This window comes from Entelurus aequoreus, linkage group LG23 (assembly GCF_033978785.1).
Source record: "Entelurus aequoreus isolate RoL-2023_Sb linkage group LG23, RoL_Eaeq_v1.1, whole genome shotgun sequence".
NCBI lineage: Eukaryota > Metazoa > Chordata > Actinopteri > Syngnathiformes > Syngnathidae > Entelurus > Entelurus aequoreus.
The window spans coordinates 34,638,161-34,660,238 of NC_084753.1; the positions used below are offsets into that span (position 1 = coordinate 34,638,161).

At 30.6% G+C, this 22,078-nt stretch overlaps 2 long non-coding RNA genes across 2 annotated transcripts in view; one reads left to right on the forward strand and one right to left on the reverse strand.

The window, feature by feature from the left end:
• Nucleotides 1-398: 398 nt before the first annotated feature.
• LOC133640506 (uncharacterized) lies at nucleotides 399-9,533 on the reverse strand. Its single transcript, XR_009824175.1, has 3 exons — nucleotides 9,399-9,533; nucleotides 4,979-5,033; nucleotides 399-584 (listed from the first exon to the last, which is right to left on the reverse strand). It is a non-coding gene; the product is annotated as an uncharacterized LOC133640506 (long non-coding RNA).
• A 513-nt stretch (nucleotides 9,534-10,046) lies between these two features.
• Nucleotides 10,047-22,078, forward strand: part of LOC133640789 (uncharacterized) — a 30,846-nt gene continuing 18,814 nt past the window's right edge. Inside the window, exon 1 of the long non-coding RNA XR_009824214.1 lies at nucleotides 10,047-10,427. This is a non-coding gene — a long non-coding RNA (uncharacterized LOC133640789). The remainder of the gene's footprint in view (nucleotides 10,428-22,078) is intronic.

Consider the following 22,078-nt stretch of genomic DNA (forward strand, 5'->3'; position numbering starts at 1 on the left):
ATATATATATATATATCTACATCCTGAAAATATGCAAACAAAACTGTGTTTAGATAATTTATACTTCAAACTTGCATAAATACATTTTAAGGAATATAACATAACTTGGCTTCTGAGAGCTTCAAAATGTAATGAATAAAATGCTAAAGTTGATAAACAAGCAATTATTTTAATAATTAAATATGGTCATTTTAAATGAATTATTATGATCATTTAAAATTAATTATTTCAAATATGTTTATTTTAATGTATAATTCTATGGCTGGATGTAATAAGGAGTCAGAAAAAAATACAAATAAAAATACAATTAATTTTGATTGTTTTTAGCAAAATATAGTAAAAATGTATTTAGTTTTTTTTTTAAATTAATAAATATATTTATTTGTAGGTAAGATAAACATAATAATACAATTTATCTCTAGTCTGGATGATTTAGTTCTTGTCACCCTGTTGTCCTCCCGTCGTGAAAAAAGGCTGTCCTCACTCAGGTCCGCATGGAGCTGGAGGGGGCGTGGCCTCCAGCGCGTGCAACGTCGTATGCCCTCGCCGAGCGAGTGGTGATGCGAGAGAAAGAAGGTGCGAATCTGGTAACAAATGGAGGAAGAAGAATTAATTCCCAAGAAAAACAGCAGGGGGTCCATCGTCTGGCGGTGGTTTGGCTTCAAGCGGGAAGATGTTGAACAGATAACCGTAATATGTCAAGTATGCGGCAAAAGCGTTGCTACAAAAAGTAGCACCACTGTTCATTTGTAGCATCATTTGAAAAGTCACCCGCTAGAGAATGAGGACTGCTTGAAACTCCGCATGTCAACACCCACAAAATGCCGAAGCAACAATTTCCAGATAACAAAATAGTCAAAACAGAAGGAGAGAGCGTCCGCAGGAACCTACCACATAGCGAAGGACATACACTATTTGATATGCAGCTCATTTTTATTTGACACTTATTGAAATATCTTGTGTGACATCATGCACAAAAGTGCACTTTATTTGTTTTAAACTAATGTAGTGGCGTTCTGTACAAAAAGTGCACTTTAATTTAGTGTTGTTTTGATATGTCATCTTAGTGACATCATGCACAAAAGTGCACTAATGGCTTGTTTTAAAATGTCTCTGACAATCTTGCACTTTCTGTTTTGGAAATGACATGAATGTTTGTGTCACTGCTTAATAACTTTAATAAATACACATTTGGTCAATTGACTTAGTTGTGATTTCCCTCTCTGCATGAACGTTTAAAATGAGCATATATTAATGCAGTATGAAGAAGAATGTTTTAATGTAGACACATAGAATCATGTGATTATATGCCATACTTGCCAACCCTCCCGTTTTTAGCGCCTCTCCCGACAACCTCCCGGCAGAAATTTTCTCCCGACAAACTCCCGGTATTCAGCCGGAGCTGGAGGCCACGCCCCCTCCAGCTCAATGCGGACCTGAGACTGAGTGGGGACAGCCTGTTCTCACGTCCGCTTTCCCACAATATAAACAGCTTGCCTGCCCAATGACGTCATAACATCTAGGGCTTTTAGAGAGTAGAGTGCACAACTGCGCACACAACAAGGAGACAAAGCAAAAGAACGAGGAAATTACAGACATGGCGACACCGTCGACAAGCAAGATGAAGAAATACGCTTGCAAGTTCCAAAACGAATGGAAACAAGAATTTCAGTTCATCCAGAACAGTTCGAAGCGGAAGGTGTATGTTGCCTGTAAATTTTGTAGAACAGACTTCTCCCATTGAACACGGTGGCCGAAATGATATACTTATCATGAACGGAGAAGTTAAACAAGACAATACTGCCATCTAATGGATAGCCACCGGAACACTGAAATTCAAGTATTTATTTTATTTATATAAAATAAATAAATATATATATATATATATATATATATATATATATATATATATATATATATATATATATATATATATATATATATATATATATATATATATATATATAGCTAGAATTCACTGAAAGTCAAGTATTTCATACACATCTATATATATATATATATATATATATATATATATATATATATATATATATATATATATATATATATATATATATATATATATATATATATATATATATATATAAAATACTCGAGTTGGTGATTTCTAGCTGTAAATAACCACGCCCCCCACCCCCTACCCCCCACCTCCCGATATTGGAGGTCTCAAGGTTGGCAAGTATGTTATATGCATCAAGTGTTCATTCAAGGCTAAGGCAAAATATCGAGATACCGGTATATATCGTGTATGGTCTAAAAATATCCAGATATTAATAAAAGGCCATATCGCCCAGCCCTAATTCAGGGCATAAATAAAGGTCTTTGACCTGAAAAATCAATCAGCAATCAATTTAATTTGTACTTGTTAATAGTGGGCCCAAGATTGAACCTTGTGGCACGCCAAGGTGATTTTTAAATGTAGGGAATATCACCTTTTGTACACAAACACGACTTTACTGAGACCAAACAGGATCCAAAGAGGGTTTCCTCACCCTAATTCCATCTCTGCCATGAGGGTTTCAGTGCAAGACCACACTAGCCTTGATTGTTTAGCAGTAGAGACATCCGGATCATAAAATCGGATCTGAGCCGATAATTTGCTTTTTTTCTAACTGATCGGCCCAATATTTGGTCCGAAGACTTTACTCCGGTAAACGATTCCTTTGAGAGAGATGCACACTCAATAAACTCACCTTTGATCAGCACACCACGGACATTCAAAAAAGAAGCCAACAAAGACTGTCAGCCGTCCAAAAACTTAAAGGACTATATGTTGCACCTCATCTCCCGTTATTACTTTACCAAAGCATTGTTCAACCCATCTTTCTGTACTGTTCCACATCTTTTTTCACCATGCTTTCTGTAACCAAACTCACACGCATCACAAACATAGCAGCTAAAATCATCGGCCTACCCACACCCAACATTTCAGATTTAAACCATCATTCGACTGGCAAACTCGATAGTCCAGGATATCACTCACCCACTACACCAATACATAATCCCACTACCATCAGGGCGCAGGTACAGAACCATCAAATAAAGGAAAAGCCTTATCCCTGCAGCTATAGCCGCCCTAAACAGCAGGACCGGCCGACCTGTCTGACAAGCCTATAAATGTGTTGGTCATGTATGATGTCTTTTTGTTATTTTTGTTTTTTGATGTGTAATGTCTACTGTTTAAATGTACGGCAGTGAAAATGAATTTCCCCAACGGGGACCATCCATTCATCCATCAATTTTCTACCGCTTATTCCCTTCGGGGTCGCGGGGGGTGCTGGAGCCTATCTCAGCTACAATCGGGCGGAAGGCTGTGTACACCCTGGACAAGTCGCCACCTCATCGCAGGGCCAACACAGATAGACAGACAACATTCACACTCACATTCACACACTAGGGCCAATTTAGTGTTGCCAATCAACCTATCCCCAGGTGCATGTCTTTGGAGGTGGGAGGAAGCCGGAGTACCCGGAAGGAACCCACACAGTCACGGGGAGAACATGCAAACTCCACACAGAAAGATCCCGAGGCCGGGATGGACTCACGACTACTCAGGACCTTCGTATTGTGAGGCAGACGCACTAACCCCTCTTCCACCGTGCTGCCCCAACGGGGACCAATAAATCTAAATCTAAAAAATCTAAAAACGGTCCCATTTCAGGTATTCCCTCGTTACACAGGAGTCGCATGGATTCCAGGAGGGGGCATGTCTTGTCGGAACACCAGCTCCAATTTAGGAGCAAAACGCAAAGAAAAAATGAGGAAAGTTACTCGTAAGATAAGGTGTTCCAAGTGTTTGGTCGCACTAAAACCGTGACGGTGAATGGAAAAACGAATCATTCTAAAACCAGTTCAGTACGACAAATGGATTCTGTCAACTGAGTCCGTCCAAAGAGACAAAGAGTGTGAACAGTCCGGTCCACTTGGTAGGTCCATTTGTTCTGCTGAGCTGGTATCAAAAAGACTTCACATGACTTTTCATTCCAGCCCTGCTGGGCGCCCCAAGACACCGCCACCCCCCCTACGGACAAAACCTCATTATCGGACCTTCTGTCTCGAGCTTTTGGAGACTAAGACGCGTGTCCAGAGTTCAGATGAGACCCCGGTGGGCCGCCACAGTCTGCTCTTTTGTCCCCCAGCTGTCCCAAACCCCCAATAACCCTTCATTCAACCCCCCAGCACACTTCCCCCGCGCATCGGAGTCACCACGTCGGCATGTGCGCAATGACACCAGGAATTCTGTTTTCCTCCCACGTCATAACCCGTGCTATCGCAACAAATAGTCGGAGACCGGAACCTTGTTTCGACGTCTGCGTGACGCAGCATGGTCGCTGAGGCCAAAGGTCAAATGCTCTTTGTTGGCTACCCTACAGCAGTCTCTGCTTTGTAGAACCCCGGTTCTGGAAATGTCGCAGCAAAAGAACGAGACTTTAGGTTGTTTTATTCAGTCTTGGGACTTTGGAACGGAAGTAAACAAAGTGGCGGGCCGCCAAGACCGAACAGAGTGCGAACTATCTGCGTATGCGAGGGATCTCGATCTTACCAGCAAAAGCCGATACGAGCAAAAAATCTAACAAATTCTGCGATTTGAGCGGTTCGAAAAGCCTAAAACAATGCAAGCGTAGGGCATTTTTTATTTAATGACAAAAGACGCTCGAGTCTCACATATTTAAATGAGCCGGACATGACTTTCAAGTGAATACAACCTACTCATGCAACACACTAGACCAGGGATGTCCAAAATGGATTTGGCCCGTCATGTCTTTTCGTTTGGGCCACCACAAGGTGGCTGCCAAACAGAACATACTCATACAAGGTTTCTCATTGTCATCCCGTTTTCTTGCCCTGATGTTGGATCTGAGCCGAGGATGTCGTCTTGGCTTGTGCAGCCCATTGAGACACTCGTGATTTAGGGCAATATAAGTCAACTTTGATTGATTGATTGATTGATACTGACCTCTTTCAAGCTGCACAATCATCCATTGAACGTCCGCAAAAGGCCGTAGATTTTACTGTAAAGCAACCGGAAATTTCCCGTGTGAATAATATAAACACAGTCTATTATACAGCATTATTCACATGTGAATAATATAAATACAGTCTATTATACAGCGTTATTCACACGTGAATAATATAAATACAGTCTATTATACAGCATTTATTCACATGTGAATAATATAAATACAGTCTATTATACAGCATTATTCACATGTGAATAATATAAATACAGTCTATTATACAGCGTTATTCACACGTGAATAATATAAATACAGTCTATTATACAGCATTATTCACATGTGAATAATATAAATACAGTCTATTATACAGCATTTATTCACATGTGAATAATATAAATACAGTCTATTATACAGCATTATTCACACGTGAATAATATAAAGTCTATTATACAGCATTATTCACACGTGAATAATATAAATGCAGTTTATTATACAGCATTATTCACACGTGAATAATATAAATGCAGTCTATTATACAGCATTATTCACACATGAATAATATAAATGCAGTCTATTATACAGCATTATTCACATGTGAATAATATAAATACAGTCTATTATACAGCATTATTCACATGTGTATAATATAAATACAGTCTATATACAGCATTATTCACACGTGTATAATATAAATACAGTCTATTATACAGCATTATTCACATGTGTATAATATAAATACAGTCTATTATACAGCATTATTGACATGTGAATAATAATACAGTCTATTATACAGCATTATTCACACGTGTATAATATAAATACAGTCTATTATACAGCATTATTCACATGTGAATAATAATACAGTCTATTATACAGCATTATTCACACGTGTATAATATAAATACAGTCTATTATAAAGCATTATTCACATGTGAATAATATCAATACAGTCTATTATACAGCATTATTCACACGTGTATAATATCAATACAGTCTATTATACAGCATTAATCACATGTGAATGATGTAAATACAGTCTATTATACAGCCTTATTCACATGTGAATAATATAAATACAGTCTATTATACAGCATTTATTCACATGTGAATAATATAAATACAGTCTATTATACAGCATTATTCACACGTGAATAATATAAATAGTCTATTATACAGCATTATTCACACGTGAATAATATAAATGCAGTTTATTATACAGCATTATTCACACGTGAATAATATAAATGGAGTCTATTATACAGCATTATTCACACATGAATAATATAAATGCAGTCTATTATACAGCATTATTCACATGTGAATAATATAAATACAGTCTATATACAGCATTATTCACACGTGTATAATATAAATACAGTCTATTATACAGCATTATTCACATGTGTATAATATAAATACAGTCTATTATACAGCATTATTGACATGTGAATAATAATACAGTCTATTATACAGCATTATTCACACGTGTATAATATAAATACAGTCTATTATACAGCATTATTCACATGTGAATAATATCAATACAGTCTATTATACAGCATTTATTCACATGTGAATAATATAAATACAGTCTATTATACAGCATTATTCACACGTGAATAATATAAAGTCTATTATACAGCATTATTCACACGTGAATAATATAAATGCAGTTTATTATACAGCATTATTCACACGTGAATAATATAAATGCAGTCTATTATACAGCATTATTCACACATGAATAATATAAATGCAGTCTATTATACAGCATTATTCACACATGAATAATATAAATACAGTCTATTATACAGCATTATTCACATGTGTATAATATAAATACAGTCTATTATACAGCATTTATTCACATGTGAATAATATAAATACAGTCTATTATACAGCATTATTCACACGTGAATAATATAAATAGTCTATTATACAGCATTATTCACACGTGAATAATATAAATGCAGTTTATTATACAGCATTATTCACACGTGAATAATATAAATGCAGTCTATTATACAGCATTATTCACACATGAATAATATAAATGCAGTCTATTATACAGCATTATTCACATGTGAATAATATAAATACAGTCTATATACAGCATTATTCACACGTGTATAATATAAATACAGTCTATTATACAGCATTATTCACATGTGTATAATATAAATACAGTCTATTATACAGCATTATTGACATGTGAATAATAATACAGTCTATTATACAGCATTATTCACACGTGTATAATATAAATACAGTCTATTATACAGCATTATTCACATGTGAATAATAATACAGTCTATTATACAGCATTATTCACACGTGTATAATATAAATACAGTCTATTATACAGCATTATTCACATGTGAATAATATCAATACAGTCTATTATACAGCATTTATTCACATGTGAATAATATAAATACAGTCTATTATACAGCATTATTCACACGTGAATAATATAAATAGTCTATTATACAGCATTATTCACACGTGAATAATATAAATGCAGTTTATTATACAGCATTATTCACACGTGAATAATATAAATGCAGTCTATTATACAGCATTATTCACACATGAATAATATAAATGCAGTCTATTATACAGCATTATTCACATGTGAATAATATAAATACAGTCTATTATACAGCATTATTCACATGTGTATAATATAAATACAGTCTATATACAGCATTATTCACACGTGTATAATATAAATACAGTCTATTATACAGCATTATTCACATGTGTATAATATAAATACAGTCTATTATACAGCATTATTGACATGTGAATAATAATACAGTCTATTATACAGCATTATTCACACGTGTATAATATAAATACAGTCTATTATACAGCATTATTCACATGTGAATAATAATACAGTCTATTATACAGCATTATTCACACGTGTATAATATAAATACAGTCTATTATAAAGCATTATTCACATGTGAATAATATCAATACAGTCTATTATACAGCATTATTCACACGTGTATAATATCAATACAGTCTATTATACAGCATTAATCACATGTGAATGATGTAAATACAGTCTATTATACAGCATTATTCACATGTGAATAATATAAATACAGTCTATTATACAGCATTTATTCACATGTGAATAATATAAATACAGTCTATTATACAGCATTATTCACACGTGAATAATATAAATAGTCTATTATACAGCATTATTCACACGTGAATAATATAAATGCAGTTTATTATACAGCATTATTCACACGTGAATAATATAAATGCAGTCTATTATACAGCATTATTCACACATGAATAATATAAATGCAGTCTATTATACAGCATTATTCACATGTGAATAATATAAATACAGTCTATATACAGCATTATTCACACGTGTATAATATAAATACAGTCTATTATACAGCATTATTCACATGTGTATAGTATAAATACAGTCTACTATACAGCATTATTGACATGTGAATAATAATACAGTCTATTATACAGTATTATTCACACGTGTACAATATAAATACAGTCTATTATACAGCATTATTCACATGTGAATAATAATACAGTCTATTATACAGCATTATTCACACGTGTATAATATAAATACAGTCTATTATACAGCATTATTCACATGTGAATAATATCAATACAGTCTATTATACAGCATTATTCACACGTGTATAATATCAATACAGTCTATTATACAGCATTAATCACATGTGAATGATGTAAATACAGTCTATTATACATTTAAGAACAGTAAAAGATGACACTTCATTAGGAACGGCGCCTGCATTGAATGTCAATGGGTGGCGTACCTAAAGAAGTGTCCAGGGTGCCGCGTGAGTCGCAAGGCGACAATTGCCATCCAACATGGCGGCCGGCGTTCGCCGCTGTCGCTCAGTCGTCACGTTTTCGCCGAGTGTGGAGTCACAGCGTGGACAAGAGCTGTCGCAATAACGAGCGGTGGGCCCCGTGGCAACATCTGTCAAAACATCCGCCCCCCCTCCCTCCTCTTTGCACGCCGCCCGCCTACAGGCCGCGTGACCTCGCGGGCCTTTATCCGCCGCCCGCCATCATGCGGAGTGACAGGAGGGTGGCTGGCGTGTAAGTGAGCTTTTAGCTGACACACACACACACACACACACACACACACACACACACACACACACACACACACACACACACACACACACACACACACACACACACACACGAACGGATGATGCACTTTTGTGTCACACACACCTGCATTATCATCATATATGATATATTTTATATTAATATTATAGACATGTCATTCATGATTTAAACAATACACAACCACACACACACACACACACACACACACACACACACACACACACACACACACACACAAATTTAACCAGTGTCCTTTACCTCTGCGTTGTGTAGGGTGTAATACCCACGACCGACACTAGGGGTCGCAGCTCAGCTGCACTTTACTCCTGACAATGCATCTCTGACGATACAAGAAATACAAAAGTAGTCACTATTTCTCCGCCAATTTTCGAGCCCCTACACACAAAAACAACAATACAGAACACAAAATAGTGAACTTAAGTTCTTAATGAGACAATAAATACACTTTTCTGACGCCTACCTCTCACCTAGATGTGGTGGACAAAAAGGAAGTAGAAAGGCGTGTCCAACAGATACAAACAGGAAAGTGTCACACCAATTATTGCAGTAGGAGGGACACAACAAAATGTCTTTGTTTAAATCTAAAAATCATCGTTTTTGATACTTGGTGCCATCTTGGAAGTATGGTAACGTTTATTAGCTCATTTTATATGTTTACACCTAAAAATATTGCAATTTAATACTTGGCACCATCTTAGAAGTATGTTAACTTGTCATAATGCTAATATTAGCATGCCAATGTAATAATGCTAATATTAGCATGCTAATGTTTTATGCTAGCTTTTTATCTAATTTTGTTTGTTTAAACCTAAAATTCATGGTTTAGATACTTGGTTAATTTTATATGTTTACACCTAAAAATGTTAACTTGTCATAATGTGCAAATATTAGCATTCTAATGTTTTATGCTAGCTTTTTAACTAAGTTTGTTTGTTTAAATTCATGGTTTTGATACTTAGCTAATTTTATATGTTTATGTGACACTTACAATTAGTAGTCACAATTGTTTTGTAAAATGAATGTGTAAATAGAGTATCCTAATTTAGTTTGAGGTATTTTCATATCTAAAGTCACAGTTCAAGTGTATGTTTCCAAGCTGAATGCCACAAGACATGTTATTCCGCCACGCCAGCAGAGGGAGCACTCCTATAGGAAAGGAGGAAAATGGGAGGTGCTTGTTAGTGCTTCCGTGTCTCAGTCAGGTCACACCCTGCGATGACAACGCAATCAAGCACTTTGTGTCTCCTTTTTATTCCTATAAAACAGGTTGGTAAAGTGTGATAATATTAACACATTTGTCTCCAAGCAATTATTATGCATGGTTCACACCAACGGCGCTTTGACGGCGCTTTGGAGCGGCGTGCAATGCGGCGTTAAAGCGTAACAAAGCCTGATTAAAGCGTGAGGGTCCTAATGGATCTTGGGGAAGCTTGTAGTGAAGCGGGACATGCGGCAAGTTCGCCAAAAAATTTTAAACGGTTTAAAAAAATTCTGCGCTCTGTCAAGAATGGAATAACGCGCAGAGAGCGTATCAAAATGTGACAAAGCCTGACAAAGCTCAGCAAAGCTGGACTCAAAGCGTAGGAAAGATTAACAGATCTTGGTTCAAAGCGAAATAGGAAGTGACTGTGATATTGACTAGAGACATTGAAACTTTATGTAAAACCAACACAGGAAATCCATTCTCTTTTGCATCATTGCCTTTTTTATACGATGATCATTGTTTCTGTACTTCTGCTGTTTGATGTTGCAGTTTGGCATTACTGTCTATCATTTTTCTGTATGAAAATGTTAAGAGAATATGTTACGTTTAAAAGAAATGCCTTTGGATATTTTCAACTAGCATAATAAATAAAAGATAGATATTTATTAAGATGACAAAAATAATAGAAATGAAGATATAAAACATAATATAACGAAAAAAAAAGAGAAATTGAAAAAATAAATTAATATAAAAAATATGTGGATAATTGCCTTTGAATATTTTCAACTAGCATAATAAATAAAAGATAGATATTTATTAAGATGACAAAAATAATAGAAATGAAGATATAAAACATAATTTAATGAAAAAAAAGAAAAATTGAAAAAAGAAATGAATATAAAAATTGTGTGGATAATTGCCTTTGAATATTTTCAACTAGCATAATAAATAAAAGATAGATATTTATTAAGATGACAAAAATAATAGAAATGAAGATTTAAAACATAATATAACGGAAAAAAAAGAGAAATTGAAAAAAGAAATTAATATAAAAAAATATGTGGATAATTGCCTTTGAATATTTTCAACTAGCATAATAAATAAAAGATAGATATTTATTAAGATGACAAAAATAATAGAAATGAAGATATAAAACATAATATAACGAGAAAAAAAAAGAGAAATTGAAAAAATAAATTAATATAAAAAATATGTGGATAATTGCCTTTGAATATTTTCAAATAGCATAATAAATAAAAGATAGATATTTATTAAGATGACAAAAATAATAGAAATGAAGATATAAAACATAATCTAATGAAAAAAAAAGAAAAATTGAAAAAAGAAATGAATATAAAAATTGTGTGGATAATTGCCTTTGAATATTTTCAAATAGCATAATAAATAAAAGATAGATATTTATTAAGATGACAAAAATAATAGAAATGAAGATATAAAACATAATCTAACGGAAAAAAAAGAAAAATTGAAAAAAGAAATGAATATAAAAATTGTGTGGATAATTGCCTTTGAATATTTTCAACTAGCATAATAAATAAAAGATAGATATTTATTAAGATGAAAAAAAATAATAGAAATGAAGATATAAAACATAATATAATGAAAAAAAAAGAGAAATTGAAAAAATAAATTAATATAAAAAATGTGTGGAAAATTGCCTTTGAATATTTTCAACTAGCATAATAAATAAAAGATAGATATTTATTAAGATGACAAAAATAATAGAAATGAAGATATAAAACATAATTTAATGAAAAAAAAGAAAAATTGAAAAAAGAAATGAATATAAAAATTGTGTGGATAATTGCCTTTGAATATTTTCAACTAGCATAATAAATAAAAGATAGATATTTATTAAGATGACAAAAATAATAGAAATGAAGATTTAAAACATAATATAACGGAAAAAAAAGAGAAATTGAAAAAAGAAATTAATATAAAAAAATATGTGGATAATTGCCTTTGAATATTTTCAACTAGCATAATAAATAAAAGATAGATATTTATTAAGATGACAAAAATAATAGAAATGAAGATATAAAACATAATATAACGAGAAAAAAAAAGAGAAATTGAAAAAATAAATTAATATAAAAAATATGTGGATAATTGCCTTTGAATATTTTCAAATAGCATAATAAATAAAAGATAGATATTTATTAAGATGACAAAAATAATAGAAATGAAGATATAAAACATAATCTAATGAAAAAAAAAGAAAAATTGAAAAAAGAAATGAATATAAAAATTGTGTGGATAATTGCCTTTGAATATTTTCAAATAGCATAATAAATAAAAGATAGATATTTATTAAGATGACAAAAATAATAGAAATGAAGATATAAAACATAATCTAACGGAAAAAAAAGAAAAATTGAAAAAAGAAATGAATATAAAAATTGTGTGGATAATTGCCTTTGAATATTTTCAACTAGCATAATAAATAAAAGATAGATATTTATTAAGATGAAAAAAAATAATAGAAATGAAGATATAAAACATAATATAATGGAAAAAAAAGAACGTGAAAAAATAAATGAATATAAAAATGTGTGGAAAATTGCCTTTGAATATTTTCAACTAGCATAATAAATAAAAGATAGATATTTATTAAGATGACAAAAATAATAGAAATGAAGATATAAAACAATCTAATGAAAAAAAAAGAAAAATTGAAAAAAGAAATGAATATAAAAATTGTGTGGATAATTGCCTTTGAATATTTTCAACTAGCATAATAAATAAAAGATAGATATTTATTAAGATGACAAAAATAATAGAAATGAAGATATAAAACATAATCTAATGAAAAAAAAAAGAAAAATTGAAAAAAGAAATGAATATAAAAATTGTGTGGATAATTGCCTTTAAATATTTTCAACTAGCATAATAAATAAAAGATAGATATTTATTAAGATGACAAAAATAATAGAAATGAAGATATAAAACATAATATAATGAAAAAAAAAGAAAAATTGAAAAAATAAATGAATATAAAAATTGTGTGGATAATTGCCTTTAAATATTTTCAACTAGCATAATAAATAAAAGATAGATATTTATTAAGATGACAAAAATAATAGAAATGAAGATATAAAACATAATCTAATGAAAAAAAAAGAAAAATTGAAAAAAGAAATGAATATAAAAATTGTGTGGATAATTGCCTTTGAATATTTTCAACTAGCATAATAAATAAAAGATAGATATTTATTAAGATGACAAAAATAATAGAAATGAAGATATAAAACATAATCTAATGAAAAAAAAAGAAAAATTGAAAAAAGAAATGAATATAAAAATTGTGTGGATAATTGCCTTTGAATATTTTCAACTAGCATAATAAATAAAAGATGGATATTTATTAAGATGACAAAAATAATAGAAATGAAGATATAAAACATAATCTAATAAAAAAATAAGAAAAATTAAAAAAAGAAATGTATATAACAATTGTGTGGATAATTGCCTTTGAATATATTCAACTAGCATAATAAATAAAAGATAGGTATTTATTAAGATGACAAAAATAATAGAAATGAAGATATAAAACATAATATAACGAGAGAAAAAAAGAGAAATTGAAAAAATAAATTAATATTAAAAATATGTGGATAATTGCCTTTGAATATTTTCAACTAGCATAATAAATAATAGATATTTATTAAGATGACAAAAATAATAGAAATGAAGATATAAAACATAATCTAATGAAAAAAAAAAGAAAAATTGAAAAAAGAAATGAATATAAAAATTGTGTGGATAATTGCCTTTGAATATTTTCAACTAGCATAATAAATAAAAGATAGATATTTATTAAGTTGACAAAAATAATAGAAATGAAGATATAAAACATAATATAACGAGAGAGAAAAAGAGAAATTGAAAAAATAAATTAATATAAAAAAATATGTGGATAATTGCCTTTGAATATTTTCAACTAGCATAATAAATAAAAGATAGATATTTATTAAGATGACAAAAATAATAGAAATGAAGATATAAAACATAATATAACGAGAGAAAAAAAGAGAAAAGAAAAAATAAATTAATATAAAAAATATGTGGATAATTGCCTTTGAATATTTTCAAATAGCATAATAAATAAAAGATAGATATTTATTAAGATGACAAAAATAATAGAAATGAAGATATAAAACATAATCTAATGAAAAAAAAAGAAAAATTGAAAAAAGAAATGAATATAAAAATTGTGTGGATAATTGCCTTTGAATATTTTCAAATAGCATAATAAATAAAAGATAGATATTTATTAAGATGACAAAAATAATAGAAATGAAGATATAAAACATAATCTAACGGAAAAAAAAGAAAAATTGAAAAAAGAAATGAATATAAAAATTGTGTGGATAATTGCCTTTGAATATTTTCAACTAGCATAATAAATAAAAGATAGATATTTATTAAGATGAAAAAAAATAATAGAAATGAAGATATAAAACATAATATAATGGAAAAAAAAGAACGTGAAAAAATAAATGAATATAAAAATGTGTGGAAAATTGCCTTTGAATATTTTCAACTAGCATAATAAATAAAAGATAGATATTTATTAAGATGACAAAAATAATAGAAATGAAGATATAAAACAATCTAATGAAAAAAAAAGAAAAATTGAAAAAAGAAATGAATATAAAAATTGTGTGGATAATTGCCTTTGAATATTTTCAACTAGCATAATAAATAAAAGATAGATATTTATTAAGATGACAAAAATAATAGAAATGAAGATATAAAACATAATCTAATGAAAAAAAAAAGAAGAATTGAAAAAAGAAATGAATATAAAAATTGTGTGGATAATTGCCTTTAAATATTTTCAACTAGCATAATAAATAAAAGATAGATATTTATTAAGATGACAAAAATAATAGAAATGAAGATATAAAACATAATATAATGAAAAAAAAAGAAAAATTGAAAAAATAAATGAATATAAAAATTGTGTGGATAATTGCCTTTAAATATTTTCAACTAGCATAATAAATAAAAGATAGATATTTATTAAGATGACAAAAATAATAGAAATGAAGATATAAAACATAATCTAATGAAAAAAAAGAAATGAATATAAAAATTGTGTGGATAATTGCCTTTGAATATTTTCAACTAGCATAATAAATAAAAGATAGATATTTATTAAGATGACAAAAAAAATAGAAATGAAGATATAAAACATAATCTAACGGAAAAAAAAGAAAAATTGAAAAAAGAAATGAATATAAAAATTGTGTGGATAATTGCCTTTGAATATTTTCCACTAGCATAATAAATAAAAGATAGATATTTATTAAGATGACAAAAATAATAGAAATGAAGATATAAAACATAATATAACGAGAGAAAAAAAAGAGAAATTGAAAAAATAAATTAATATAAAAAATATGTGGATAATTGCCTTTGAATATTTTCAAATAGCATAATAAATAAAAGATATATATTTATTAAGATGACAAAAATAATAGAAATGAAGATATAAAACATAATCTAATGAAAAAAAAAGAAAAATTTAAAAAAGAAATGAATATAAAAATTGTGTGGATAATTGCCTTTAAATATTTTCAACTAGCATAATAAATAAAAGATATATATTTATTAAAAGGACAAAAATAATAGAAATGAAGATATAAAACATAATATAACGAGAGAAAAAAAGAGAAATTGAAAAAATAAATTAATATAAAAAATATGTGGATAATTGCCTTTAAATATTTTCAACTAGCATAATAAATAAAAGATAGATATTTATTAAGATGACAAAAATAATAGAAATGAAGATATAAAACATCTAATGGAAAAAAAAGAAAAATTGAAAAAATAAATGAATATAAAAATTGTGTGGATAATTGCCTTGAATATTTTCAACTTGCATAATAAGTAAAAGATAGATATTTATTAAGATGACAAAAATAATAGAAATGAAGATATAAAACATAATCTAACGGAAAAAAAAGAAAAATTGAAATAAGAAATGAATATAAAAATTGTGTGGATAATTGCCTTTGAATATTTTCCACTAGCATAATAAATAAAAGATAGATATGTATTAAGATGACAAAAATAATAGAAATGAAGATATAAAACATAATATAATGAAAAAAAAAGAAAAATTGAAAAAAGAAATGAATATAAAAATTGTGTGGATAATTGCCTTTGAATATTTTCAACTAGCATAATAAATAAAAGATAGATATTTATTAAGATGACAAAAATAATAGAAATGAAGATATAAAACATAATATAACGAGAAAAAAAAGAGAAATTGAAAAAATAAATTAATATAAAAAATATGTGGATAATTGCCTTTGAATATTTTCAAATAGCATAATAAATAAAAGATATATATTTATTAAGATGACAAAAATAATAGAAATGAAGATATAAAACATAATATAACGAGAAAAAAAAAGAGAAATTAAAAAAAATAAATTAATATAAAAAATATGTGGATAATTGCCTTTGAATATTTTCAAATAGCATAATAAATAAAAGATAGATATTTATTAAGATGACAAAAATAATAGAAATGAAGATATAAAACATAATCTAATGAAAAAAAAAGAAAAATTGAAAAAAGAAATGAATATAAAAATTGTGTGGATAATTGCCTTTGAATATTTTCAACCAGCATAATAAATAAAAGATAGATATTTATTAAAATGACAAAAATAATAGAAATGAAGATATAAAACAATATAACGAGAAAAAAAAAGACAAATTGAAAAAATAAATTAATATAAAAAATATGTGGATAATTGCCTTTGAATATTTTCAACTAGCATAATAAATAAAAGATAGATATTTATTATGATGACAAAAATAATAGAAATGAAGATATAAAACATAATCTAACGGAAAAAAAAGAAAAATTGAAAAAAGAAATGAATATAAAAATTGTGTGGATAATTGCCTTTGAATATTTTCAACTAGCATAATAAATAAAAGATAGATATTTATTAAGATGAAAAAAATAATAGAAATGAAGATATAAAACATAATATAATGGAAAAAAAAGAGAAAGTGAAAAAATAAATGAATATAAAAATGTGTGGAAAACAGTATACTGAGTTTTTCACATTTTGTTTTTGTTTTTGTTGTAACAATGCACAACAGAGCTTGATAATCGTGTCAGAGCCTGATTTAAAGCGTCAGGATTAGGGATGTCCGATAATGGCTTTTTGCCGATATCCGATATGCCGATATTGTCCAACTCTTTAATTACCGATACCGATATCAACCGATATATACAGTCGTGGAATTAACACCTTATTATGCCTAATTTGGACAACCAGGTATGGTGAAGATAAGGTACTTTAAAAAAAAATGAATCAAATAAAATAAGATAAATAAATTAAAAACATTTTCTTGAATAAAAAAGAAAGTAAAACAATATAAAAACAGTTACATAGAAACTAGTAATTAATGAAAATTTGTAAAATTAACTGTTAAAGGTTAGTATTATTAGTGGACCAGCAGCACGCACAATCATGTGTGCTTACGGACTGTATCCCTTGCAGACTGTATTGATATATATTGATATATAATGTAGGAACCAGAATATTAATAACAGAAAGAAACAACCCTTTTGTGTGAATGAGTGTAAATGGGGGAGGGATGTTTTTTGGGTTGGTGCACTAATTGTAAGTGTATATTCTGTTTTTTATGTTGATTTAATAAAAATAAAAAAAATAAAAAAACGATACTGATAATAAAAAAACCAATACCGATAATTTCCGATATTACATTGTAACGCATTTATCGGCCGATAATATCGGTAGACCGATATTATCGGACATCTCTAGTCAGGATCTTATCAAAGCGTAATAATGTTCAATAAAGCGTAATAAAACATATCAAATCGTGATTTAAAGCTTATCAAAGCGGGATGTGATTATCTTGTGTGATGACTGTATTATGATGATAGTATATATCTGATAGTATATATCTGTATCATGAATCAATTTAAGTGGGACCCGACTTAAACAAGTTGAAAAACTTATTCGGGTGTTACCATTTAGTGGTCAATTGTACGGAATATGTACTTCACTGTGCAACCTACTAATAAAAGTCTCAATCAATCAATCAAATCAAAGCATGAGGAACGGTAACAAAGCGGCAACTAATTCGTATCAGAGGGTATCAGAGCATATCAAAACATAACATTACTTCGGAGATCGGGATGTATAATGCTGTATATGTATCATGTTGTATGCACGCATGTGTGATGTATCATGTTGTATGCACGCATGTGTGATGTATCATGTTGTATGCATGCATGTGTGATGTATCATGTATGCATGCATGTGTGATGTATCATGTTGTATGCATGCATGTGTGATGTATCATGTTGTATGCACGCATGTGTGATGTATCATGTTGTATGCATGCATGTGTGATGTATCATGTTGTATGCACGCATGTGTGATGTATCATGTTGTATGCATGCATGTGTGATGTATCATGTTGTATGCACGCATGTGTGATGTATCATGTTGTATGCACGCATGTGTGATGTATCATGTTGTATGCACGCATGTGTGATGTATCATGTTGTATGCACGCATGTGTGATGTATCATGTTGTATGCATGCATGTGTGATGTATCATGTTGTATGCACGCATGTGTGATGTATCATGTTGTATGCATGCATGTGTGATGTATCATGTTGTATGCACGCATGTGTGATGTATCATGTTGTATGTGTGCATGTGTGATGTATCATGTTGTATGCATGCATGTGTGATGTATCATGTTGTATGCATGCATGTGTGATGTATCATGTTGTATGCATGCATGTGTGATGTATCATGTTGTATGCACGCATGTGTGATGTATCATGTTGTATGCACGCATGTGTGATGTATTATGTTGTATGTGTGCATGTGTGATGTATCATGTTGTATGCGTGCATGTGTGATTTTTCATGTTGTATGCATGCATGTGTGATTTTTCATGTTGTATGCATGCATTTGTGATGTATCATGTTGTATGCATACATGTGTGATTTTTCATGTTGTATGCATGCATGTGTGATGTATCATGTTGTATTCATGCATGCATGTGTGATGTATCATGTTGTATGCATGCATGTGTGATGTATCATGTTGTATGCATACATGTGTGATTTTTCATGTTGTATGCATGCATGTGTGATGTATCATGTTGTATTCATGCATGCATGTGTGATGTATCATGTTGTATGCGTGCATGTGTGATGTATCATGTTGTATGCATGCATGTGTGATGTATCATGTTGTATGCATGCATGTGTGATGTATCATGTTGTATGCATGCATGTGTGATATATCATGTTGTATGCATGCATGTGTGATGTATCATGTTGTATGCATGCATGTGTGATGTATCATGTTGTATGCACGCATGTGTGATGTATCATGTTGTATGCACGCATGTGTGATGTATTATGTTGTATGTGTGCATGTGTGATGTATCATGTTGTATGCGTGCATGTGTGATGTATCATGTTGTATGCACGCATGTGTGATGTATCATGTTGTATGCATGCATGTGTGATGTATTATGTTGTATGCACGCATGTGTAATGTATCATGTTGTATGCACGCATGTGTGATGTATCATGTTGTATGCATGCATGTGTGATGTATCATGTTGTATGCATGCATGTGTGATGTATTATATTGTATGTGTGCATGTGTGATGTATCATGTTGTATGCATGCATGTGTGATGTATCATGTTGTATGCATGCATGTGTGATGTATCATGTTGTATGCATGCATGTGTGATGTATCATGTTGTATGCATGCATGTGTGATGTATCATGTTGTATGCACGCATGTGTGATGTATCATGTTGCATGCACGCATGTGTGATGTATCATGTTGTATGCACGCATGTGTGATGTATCATGTTGTATGCACGCATGTGGGATGTATCATGTTGTATGCACGCATGTGTGATGTATCATGTTGTATGCATGCATGTGTGATGTGTCATGTTGTATGCACACATGTGTGATGTATTATGTTGTATGTGTGCATGTGTGATGTATCATGTTGTATGCGTGCATGTGTGATGTATCATGTTGTATGCATGCATGTGTGATGTATCATGTTGTATGCATGCATGTGTGATGTATCATGTTGTATGCATGCATGTGTGATGTATCATGTTGTATGCATGCATTTGTGATTTTTCATGTTGTATGCATACATGTGTGATGTATCATGTTGTATGCATGCATTTGTGATGTATCATGTTGTATGCATACATGTGTGATTTTTCATGTTGTATGCATGCATGTGTGATGTATCATGTTGTATTCATGCATGCATGTGTGATGTATCATGTTGTATTCATGCATGCATGTGTGATGTATCATGTTGTATGCACGCATGTGTGATGTATCATGTTGTATGCATGCATGTGTGATGTATCATGTTGTATGCATGCATGTGTGATGTATCATGTTGTATGCATGCATGTGTGATGTATCATGTTGTATGCATGCATGTGTGATGTATCATGTTGTATGCATGCATGTGTGATGTATCATGTTGTATGCGCGCATGTGTGATGTATCATGTTGTATGCACGCATGTGTGATGTATCATGTTGTATGCACGCATGTGTGATGTATTAATGTTGTATGTGTGCATGTGTGATGTATCATGTTGTATGCGTGCATGTGTGATGTATCATGTTGTATGCATGCATGTGTGATGTATCATGTTGTATGCATGCATGTGTGATGTATCATGTTGTATGCATGCATTTGTGATTTTTCATGTTGTATGCATACATGTGTGATGTATCATGTTGTATGCATGCATTTGTGATGTATCATGTTGTATGCATACATGTGTGATTTTTCATGTTGTATGCATGCATGTGTGATGTATCATGTTGTATTCATGCATGCATGTGTGATGTATCATGTTGTATTCATGCATGCATGTGTGATGTATCATGTTGTATGCACGCATGTGTGATGTATCATGTTGTATGCACGCATGTGTGATGTATCATGTTGTATGCATGCATGTGTGATGTATCATGTTGTATGCATGCATGTGTGATGTATCATGTTGTATGCATGCATGTGTGATGTATCATGTTGTATGCATGCATGTGTGATGTATCATGTTGTATGCATGCATGTGTGATGTATCATGTTGTATGCGCGCATGTGTGATGTATCATGTTGTATGCACGCATGTGTGATGTATCATGTTGTATGCACGCATGTGTGATGTATTAATGTTGTATGTGTGCATGTGTGATGTATCATGTTGTATGCGTGCATGTGTGATGTATCATGTTGTATGCATGCATGTGTGATGTATCATGTTGTATGCATACATGTGTGATTTTTCATGTTGTATGCATGCATGTGTGATGCATCATGTTGTATTCATGCATGCATGTGTGATGTATCATGTTGTATGCATGCATGTGTGATTATCATGTTGTATTCATGCATGCATGTGTGATGAATAATGTTGTATGCATGCATGTGTGATGTATCATGTTGTATTCATGCATGCATGTGTGATGTATCATGTTGTATGCATGCATGTGTGATGTATCATGTTGTATTCATGCATGCATGTGTGATGTATCATAATGTATGCATGCATGTGTGATGTATCATGTTGTATGCATGCATGTGTGATGTATCATGTTGTAT